The sequence below is a fragment of the Ranitomeya imitator genome, chromosome 6 (assembly GCF_032444005.1).
Source record: "Ranitomeya imitator isolate aRanImi1 chromosome 6, aRanImi1.pri, whole genome shotgun sequence".
In the NCBI taxonomy this organism is placed as follows: domain Eukaryota; kingdom Metazoa; phylum Chordata; class Amphibia; order Anura; family Dendrobatidae; genus Ranitomeya; species Ranitomeya imitator.
The window spans coordinates 568,941,853-568,951,124 of record NC_091287.1 but is presented as its reverse complement, the minus strand read 5'-3'; the positions used below and the strand labels follow the sequence as shown (position 1 = coordinate 568,951,124).

Below are 9,272 nucleotides of genomic sequence, written 5' to 3'. Positions count from 1 at the left end.
ATGGATATATAGCGGTGATGTTTGCGGTGATGGATATATAGCGGTGATGTTTGCGGTGATGGATATATAGCGGTGATGTTTGCGGGTGATGGATATATAGCGGTGATGTTTGCGGTGATGGATATATAGCGGTGATGGTTGCGGGTGATGGATATATAGCGGTGATGTTTGCGGTGATGGATATATAGCGGTGATGGTTGCGGGTGATGGATATATAGCGGTGATGGTTGCGGTGATGGATATATAGCGGTGATGTTTGCGGTGATGGATATATAGCGGTGATGGTTGCGGGTGATGGATATATAGCGGTGATGGTTGCGGTGATGGATATATAGCGGTGATGTTTGCGGTGACGGATATATAGCGGTGATGGTTGCGGTGATGGATATATAGCGGTGATGGTTGCGGTGATGGATATATAGCGGTGATGGTTGCGGTGATGGATATATAGCGGTGATGTTTGCGGTGATGGATATATAGCGGTGATGTTTGCGGTGATGGATATATAGCGGTGATGTTTGCGGGTGATGGATATATAGCGGTGATGTTTGCGGTGATGGATATATAGCGGTGATGGTTGCGGGTGACGGGGTGGGTCAGTGATGTCCGCAGCCGGTGTGAGGTCGCCTATGTCTGCGGTCGGCCGGGCCCGGTGTCGGCGGTGGATTGTGGTGACGGGCGGTGGTGACGCGGCGGCTCCGGTTGGTCGGGCCCGTGTGATGTCACCGCTGTCTCCAGTCGGAGGAGGCGGCTGCGGGCTGAGCTGTCAGTGCTGGGTCCGGGATGGACGCGGGAGCTGCGGGCGGCGGGGGCAAGAGCAGACGGTGAGTACCGAGCAGGGACCCGGACTGCAGGGGCGACAACCCGTCCGTGCACCGCAGTCACCCGACACCCTGCAGGGGGCTGAGAGGAGCAGATAGACCTGCCTGCACCCCCGGGAGATGTACGCTCCTGTCCTCCTCCTCCGGGAGATGTACGCTCCTGTCCTCCTCCTCCTCCTGGAGATGTACGCTCCTGTCCTCCTCCTCCTGGAGATGTACGCTCCTGTCCTCCTCCTCCTGGAGATGTAGGCTCCTGTCCTCCTCCTCCTGGAGATGTAGGCTCCTGTCCTCCTCCTCCTGGAGATGTACGCTCCTGTCCTCCTCCTCTGGTAGATGTAATCTCCTGTCCTCCTCTGGTAGATGTACTCTCCTGTCCTCCTCTGGTAGAAGTACGCTCCTGTCCTCCTCTGGTAGATGTATGCTCCTGTCCTCCTCTGGTAGATGTACACTCCTGTCCTCCTCCACAGGTTGATGTACACTCCTGTTCTCATTGGTGTAATGTCCTGTAGACCCTGGTGCAGAATTTGGCTTTGGGCCCCCACCTGCATGTTGGTTAGATGGATGGGCCGTTGTAGCAATCCAGATCCTATAATGACATGTGATTGCCCCCCATGTACTAATGTCCCACATCCTGCCTGGTTCCTGTAATAATCTCCCACATTGTGGCTCCTATCCTGTAATAATGTCTCTCATCCAGGATCTTTCCTTGTATAATGTCCCTTTCCCTGCGCCCCTTCCTTGTATAATCCCCTCCATCCTGGGCCCCTTCCTTGTATAATTCCCTCCATCTTGGGCCCCTTCCTTGTATAATGCCCTCCATCCTGGGCCCCTTCCTTGTATAATGCTCCCCATACTGGGCCCCTTCCTTGTATAATGTAACTTTCCCTGCGCCCCTTCCTTGTATAATGCCCTCCACCCTGCGCCCCTTCCTTGTATAATCCCCTCCATCCTGGGCCCCTTCCTTGTATAATCCCCTCCATCCTGCGCCCCTTCCTTGTATAATCCCCTCCATCCTGGGCCCCTTCCTTGTATAATGCCCTCCACCCTGCGCCCCTTCCTTGTATAATCCCCTCCATCCTGGGCCCCTTCCTTGTATAATTCCCTCCATCCTGGGCCCCTTCCTTGTATAATTCCCTCCATCCTGGGCCCCTTCCTTGTATAATTCCCTCCATCCTGGGCCCCTTCCTTGTATAATGCTCACCATACTGGGCCCCTTCCTTGTATAATTCCCTCCATCCTGGGCCCCTTCCTTGTATAATTCCCTCCATCCTGGGCCCCTTCCTTGTATAATGCTCCCCATACTGGGCCCCTTCCTTGTATAATGTAACTTTCCCTGCGCCCCTTCCTTGTATAATTCCCTCCATCCTGGGCCCCTTCCTTGTATAATGCCCTCCACCCTGCGCACCTTCCTTGTATAATGTCCTCCATCCTTGGACCCAACAAGAAGGGGGGCACTGCTAGACCGAATATTAACCAACAGGCCAGACCGCATATCAAATATAAGGGTTGGGGGTCACTTGGGTAATAGCCATCACAAAATAATAAGTTTTCATGTCTCCTTTAAAAAGATGTGTAGTAGAGGGGTTACAAGGACACTAAACTTCAGGAGGGCAAATTTCCAACGGATGAGAGGGGATCTAGGTGCAATTAACTGGGACGATATCCTGAGACACAAAAATACACAAAGAAAATGGGAGACATTTATTAGCATCCTGGATAGGACCTGTGCACAGTATATACCGTATGGGAATAAACATACCAGAAATAGGAGGAAACCAATATGGCTAAATAGAGCTGTAAAGGGCGCAATAAGGGACAAAAAGAAAGAATATAGAGAATTAAAGGAAGTAGGTAGTGAGGAGGCATTAAATATATACAGAAAATTAAATAAATTCTGTAAAAAGCAAATCAAGGCAGCAAAGATTGAGACAGAGAGACTCATTGCCAGAGAGAGTAAAAATAATCCTAAAATATTCTTTAACTACATAAATAGTAAGAAACTAAAAAATGATAGTGTTGGCCCCCTTAAAAATAGTCTGGGTGAAATGGTGGATGAGGATGAGGAAAAAGCCAATATGCTAAATGACTTTTTTTTATCAGTATTTACACAAGAAAATCCCATGGCGACAAAATGTCTAGTGATAACAATTCCCAATTAAATGTCACCTGCTTAACCCAGCAGGAAGTGCGGCGGCGTCTAAAAATCACTAAAATTGACAAATCTCCGGGCCCGGGTGGGATACACCCTCGAGTACTGCAGGAATTAAGTACAGTCATTGATAGACCATTATTTTTAATCTTTAAAGACTCCATAATAACAGGGTCTGTACCACAGGACTGGCGTATAGCAAATGTGGTGCCAATATTCAAAAAGGGAACAAAATCTGAACTCGGAAACTATAGGCCAGTAAGCTTAACCTCTACTGTGGGTAAAATACTGGAGGGCATTCTAAGGGACGCTATACTGGAGTATCTGAAGAGGAATAACCTCATGACCCAGTATCAGCACGGGTTTACTAGGGACCGTTCATGTCAGACTAATCTGATCAGCTTCTATGAAGAGGTAAGTTCCGGATTGGACCAAGGGAACCCAGTGGATGTAGTGTATATGGACTTCTCAAAAGCTTTTGATACGGTGCCACACAAAAGGTTGATACATAAAATGAGAATAATGGGGATAGGGGAAAATATGTGCAAGTGGGTTGAGAGCTGGCTCAGGGATAGGAAACAAAGGGTGGTTATTAATGGAGCACACTCGGACTGGGTCGCGGTTAGCAGTGGGGTACCACAGGGGTCAGTTTTGGGCCCTCTTCTTTTTAACATATTTATTAATGACCTTGTAGGGGGCATTCAGAGTAGAATTTCAATATTTGCAGATGACACTAAACTCTGCAGGGTAATCAATACAGAGGAGGACAATTCTATATTACAGGATGATTTATGTAAACTAGAAGCTTGGGCTGATAAATGGCAAATGAGCTTTAATGGGGATAAATGTAAGGTCATGCACTTGGGTAGAAGTAATAAGATGTATAACTATGCGCTTAATTCTAAAACTCTGGGCAAAACCGTCAATGAAAAAGACCTGGGTGTATGGGTGGATGACAAACTCATGTTCAGTGGCCAGTGTCAGACAGCTGCTACAAAGGCAAATAAAATAATGGGATGCATTAAAAGAGGCATAGATGCTCATGAGGAGAACATAATTTTACCTCCATACAAGTCACTAGTGCGACCACACTTAGAATACTGTGCACAGTTCTGGTCTCCGGTGTATAAGAAAGACATAGCTGAACTGGAGCGGGTGCAGAGAAGAGCGACCAAGGTTATTAGAGGACTGGGGGGTCTGCAATACCAAGATAGGTTATTACTCTGGGGGCTATTTAGTTTGGAAAAACAAAGACTAAGGGGTGATCTTATGTTAATGTATAAATATATGAGGGGACAGTGCAAAGACCTTTCTGATGATCTTTTTAATCATAGACCTGACACAGGGACAAGGGGGCATCCTCTACGTCTGGAGGAAAGAAGGTTTAAGCATAATAACAGACGCGGATTCTTTACTGTAAGAGCAGTGAGACTATGGAACTCTTTGCCGTATGATGTTGTAATGAGTGATTCATTACTTAAATTTAAGAGGGGACTGGATACATTTCTGGAAAAGTATAATGTTACAGAGTATATACACTAGATTCATTGATAGGGCGTTGATCCAGGGAACTAGTCTGATTGCCGTATGTGGAGTCGGGAAGGAATTTTTTTCCCCAATGTGGAGCTTACTCTTTGCCACATGGTTTTTTTTTTGCCTTCCTCTGGATCAACATGTTAGGGCATGTTAGGTTAGGCTATGAGTTGAACTAGATGGACTTAAAGTCTTCCTTCAACCTTAATAACTATGTTACTATGTTACTATCCTGGGCTCCTTCCTTGTATAATGTCCTCCATCCTTGCCCCTTCCTTCTATAATGTCCTCCATCCTGGGCCCTTTCCTTGTATAATGCCCTCCATCCTGGGCCCCTTCTGTCATGATCCGTTCCGGAGTTTAGTCCTGTCTGCTCTTTCTTTGGGTGGGTCATGTCAAAGGTTATCTTTTATCTGCCTCATTCTGTGCTCGGGTTTGCTATTTAGCTCCCAGGTATCCTGAGGGTTGTGTCAGCTATAGCTCTGTCTTTGGCGTGTGAACCTGACTTTGGAAGCACTTGGTTTGTCTTACTGTATACCCTGACTTGTCCTGTGTCTGTTATCTCCTCCTGCTTGCCCTTTCCCAGTGTCTCTTTGTTTGTTTGTATATCTGCTTGACTCCCTGGTTATGATCTTGGCTTGGCTCTTTGACTCTGTTTCAGTTTGTCACTATTGTACCGTATTTTGCCCGTCCTGGTTTACTTATCCCTTGCTATGTCCTGACTATTCATTCTGTCTAACTGCGTTTGTGCTATTGTGCTGTCTTGTAATCTCACTCGGCTTTCCTGACCTTGCTCTCGCCACTAGGTGGCGTCTGTTCAGTTGCTCTGTGTGTGCAGTCTGGCTTCCCTACCAAGCTCCCCCTGGTGGAGGTTGCGCTGTACTGCACTGCAGCTGCATGACACCTTCCTTGTATAATGTCCTCCATCCTTGCCCCTTCCTTCTATAATGCCCTCCATCCTGGGCCCTTTCCTTATATAATGCCCTCCATCCTGCGCCCCTTTCTTTTATAATGCCCTCCATCCTGGGCCCCTTCCTTGTTTAATATCCTCCATCCTGGGCCCCTTCCTTCTATAATGTTTTGCTGCTCTTTTCTAATACATTAAATAACGCAGCATCCTCTTTTGCAGCTGACTTCAGTATGCAGGCATCGGCAGCGGATGACATCATTGCCATGCGCCGCTCATGTTTTGCACGCCGATATCACTGCATCCACTGATTGGGTCCCTGAACTGCATACACTTCAGCTGAATGTGCGTCCTTCGAAGTACATCCATCTGAATTAGGCCCTGGCGTAGGTGGGACCCTCTCTCGCAAGGGTCTGGTCACGGTCACACCCTCTACGACTGTGATCCTTACACCCCTAACTGCTCCCACTCATCTATTAGATGTACACTCCTGTCCTTCTTTAGGTAGATCTAACCTCATGTCCTATTTCTTTTGTTGATTTACTTTCCTGTCCTCCTTCTCTAGTAGATGTATGCTCCTCTCCCCCTTTTGTAGTCCATGTACACTCCTCTCCCCCCTTAAGTAGTCCATGTTCACTCCTGTCCCCATTATGTAGTCCATGTACACTAATCTCCATTTTGTAGTCCATGCACACTCCTCTCCCCCATTTTGTAGTCTGTGTGCACTCCTCTCCCCCTTATGTAGTCCATGTACACTCCTCTCCCCCATTTTGTAGTCCATGTACGCTCCTTTCCCCCTTATGTAGTTCATGTACACTCCTCTCCCCCTTCTGTAGTCCATGTACACTCCTCTCCCCCTTATATAGTCCATGTGCACTCCTGTCCCCTCTTTTATATTCCATGTATAGTCTTCTCCCCCTTATGTAGTCCATGTATACTCCTGTCCCCGTTATGTAGTCCATGTATACTCCTCTTCCTCTTATGTAGTCCATTTACACTCCTCTCCCCCTTCTGTAGTCCATGTACTCTCCTCTCCCCCTTATGTAGTCCAGTTACACTCCTCTCCCCTTCTGTAGTCCATGTACATTCCTCCTCCCCCTTTTATAGTCCATGTACAGTCCTCTTCCCCTTCTGTAGTCCATGTACACTCCTCTTCTCCCTCTTGTAGTCCATGTACACTCCTGTCCCCGTTATGTAGTCCATGTACACTCCTCTCCCCCTTCTGTAGTCCATGTACATTCCTCCTCCCCCTTTTGTAGTCCATGTACACTCCTCTTCACCTTCTGTAGTCCATGTCCACTCCTGTCCTCCTTTAGTAGTCCATGCACACTCCTGTTCCCATTATGTAATCCATGTACACTCCTCTCCCCCTTCTGTAGTCCATATACACTCCTCTCCCCGTTCTGTACTCCATGTACATTCCTCCTCCCCTTTTGTAGTCCATGTACAGTCCTCTCCCCGTTAAGTAGTCCATGTACACTCCTGTCCTCTTTTAGTAGTCCATGCACACTCCTGTCCCCGTTATGTAGTTCATGTACACTCCTCTCCCCCTTCTGTAGTCCATGTACACTCCTCTCCCCCTTTTGTAGTCCATGTACACTCCTCTCCCCCTTCTATAGTCCATGTACACTTCTCTCCCCCTTTTGTAGTCCATGTACACTCCTCTTCCCCTTCTGTAGTCCATGTACAGTCCTCTCCCCCTCTGTAGTCCATGTATAGTCCTCTCCCCCTTCTGTAGTCCATATACACTCCTCTTCCCCCTTTTGTAGTCCATGTACACTCCTCTCCCCATTATGTAGTCCATATACACTCCTCTCCCCCTTCTGTAGTCCATGTACATTCCTCCTCCACTTTTGTAGTCCACGTACAGTCCACTTCCCCTTCTGTAGTCCATGTACACTCCTCTCCCCCTTCTGTAGTCCATGTACACTCCTCTCCCTCTTTTGTAGTCCATGTACACTCCTGTCCCCCCTTTTGTATTCCATGTATAGTCTTCTCCCCCCTTATGTAGTCCATGTACACTCCCGTCCCCATTATGTAGTCCATGTACAGTCCTGTGCCTGTTATGTAGTCCATGCACACTCCTGTCCCCATTATGTAGTCCATGTACACTCCCGTCCCCATTATGTAGTCCATGTACAGTCCTATGCCTGTTATGTAGTCCATGCACACTCCTGTCCCCATTATGTAGTCCATGCACAATCCTGTCCCCGTTATGTAGTCCATGTAAACTCCTGTCCCCATTATGTAGTCCATGCACACTCCTCTCCCTATTATGTAATCCATGTACACTCCACTCCTTCATTTTTTAGTCCATGTACGCTCCTCTCCCCCCTTATGTGGTCCATGTATATTCCTGTACCCCCTTATGTAGTCCATGTACACTCCTGTCCACCCTTTTGTAGTAAATGTACAGTCCTCTCCCCCTTCTGTAGTCCATGTGCACTCTTCCCCCTTTTGTAGTCCATGTACACTCCTGTCCCTGTTATGTAGTCCATGTATACTCCTCTTATGTAGTCCATTTACACTCCTCTCCCCCTTCTGTAGTCCATGTACGCTCCTCTCCCCCTTATGTAGTCCATTTACACGTCTTTCCCCTTCTGTAGTCCATGTACATTCCTCCTCCCCCTTTTGTAGTCCATGTACAGTCCTCTCCCTGTTAAGTACCGTAGTCCATGTACACTTCTGTCCTCTTTTAGTAGTCCATGTACACTCCTGTGCCTGTTATGTAGAACATGTACAGTCCACTTCCCCTTCTGTAGTCCATGTACACTCCTCTCCCCCTTTTGTAGTCCATGTACACTCCTCTTCCCCCTTTTGTAGTCCATGTACACTCCTCTTCCCCCTTTTGTAGTCCATGTACACTCCTCTTTCCCCTTTTGTAGTCCATGTACACTCCTCTTCCCCCTTTTGTAGTCCATGTACACTCCTCTTCCCCCTTTTGTAGTCCATGTACACTCCTCTCCCCCTTCTATAGTCCATGTACACTCCTCTTCCCCCTTCTGTAGTCCATGTACACTCCTCTTCCCCCTTTTGTAGTCGATGTACACTCCTCTTCCCCTTCTGTAGTCCGTGTACACTCCTCTCCCCCCTTCTGTAGTCCATGTACACTCCTCTCCCCCTTCTGTAGTCCATGTACACTCCTCTCCCCCTTCTGTAGTCCGTGTACACTCCTCTCCCCCTTCTGTAGTCCATGTACACTCCTCGTCCCCCTTCTGTAGTCAATGTACACTCCTCTTCCCCCTTTTGTAGTCCATGTACACTCCTCTCCCCCTTCTGTAGTCCATATACACTGCTCTTCCCCCTTCTGTAGTCCATGTACACTCCTCTCCCCCTTCTGTAGTCCATATACAGTCCTCTCCCCCTTCTGTAGTCCATGCACACTCCTCTCCCCCTTCTGTAGTCCGTGTACACTCCTCTCCCCCTTCTGTAGTCCGTGTACACTCCTCTCCCCCTTCTGTAGTCCATGTACACTCCTCTCCCCCTTCTGTAGTCCATGTACACTCCTCTCACCCTTCTGTAGTCCATGTACACTCCTCTCCCCCTTCTGTAGTCCGTGTACACTCCTCTCCCCCCTTTAGTAGTCCATGTACACTCCTCTCCCCCTTCTGTAGTCCATGTACACTCCTCTTCCACCTTCTGTAGTCCATGTACACTCCTCTTCCCCCTTTTGTAGTCAATGTACGCTCCTCTTCCCCTTCTGTAGTCCGTGTACACTCCTCTCCCCCCTTCTGTAGTCCATGTACACTCCTCTCCCCCTTCTGTAGTCCATGTACACTCCTCTCCCCCTTCTGTAGTCCGTGTACACTCCTCTCCCCCTTCTGTAGTCCATGTACACTCCTCGTCCCCCTTCTGTAGTCCA

At 48.1% G+C, this 9,272-nt stretch overlaps 1 protein-coding gene across 4 annotated transcripts in view; it reads left to right on the top strand.

Moving 5' to 3' along the window:
* The first annotated feature begins 590 nt into the window (after nucleotides 1–590).
* LRRC24 (leucine rich repeat containing 24) overlaps nucleotides 591–9,272 on the top strand; it is a 121,546-nt gene continuing 112,864 nt past the window's right edge. The window contains exon 1 of one of the 4 annotated variants that reach the window (XM_069732073.1): nucleotides 591–824. The gene's annotated coding sequence lies outside the window, so the exon portion shown is untranslated. The remainder of the gene's footprint in view (nucleotides 825–9,272) is intronic. The other 3 variants (XM_069732071.1, XM_069732070.1, XM_069732072.1) reach the window with 3 other exon arrangements.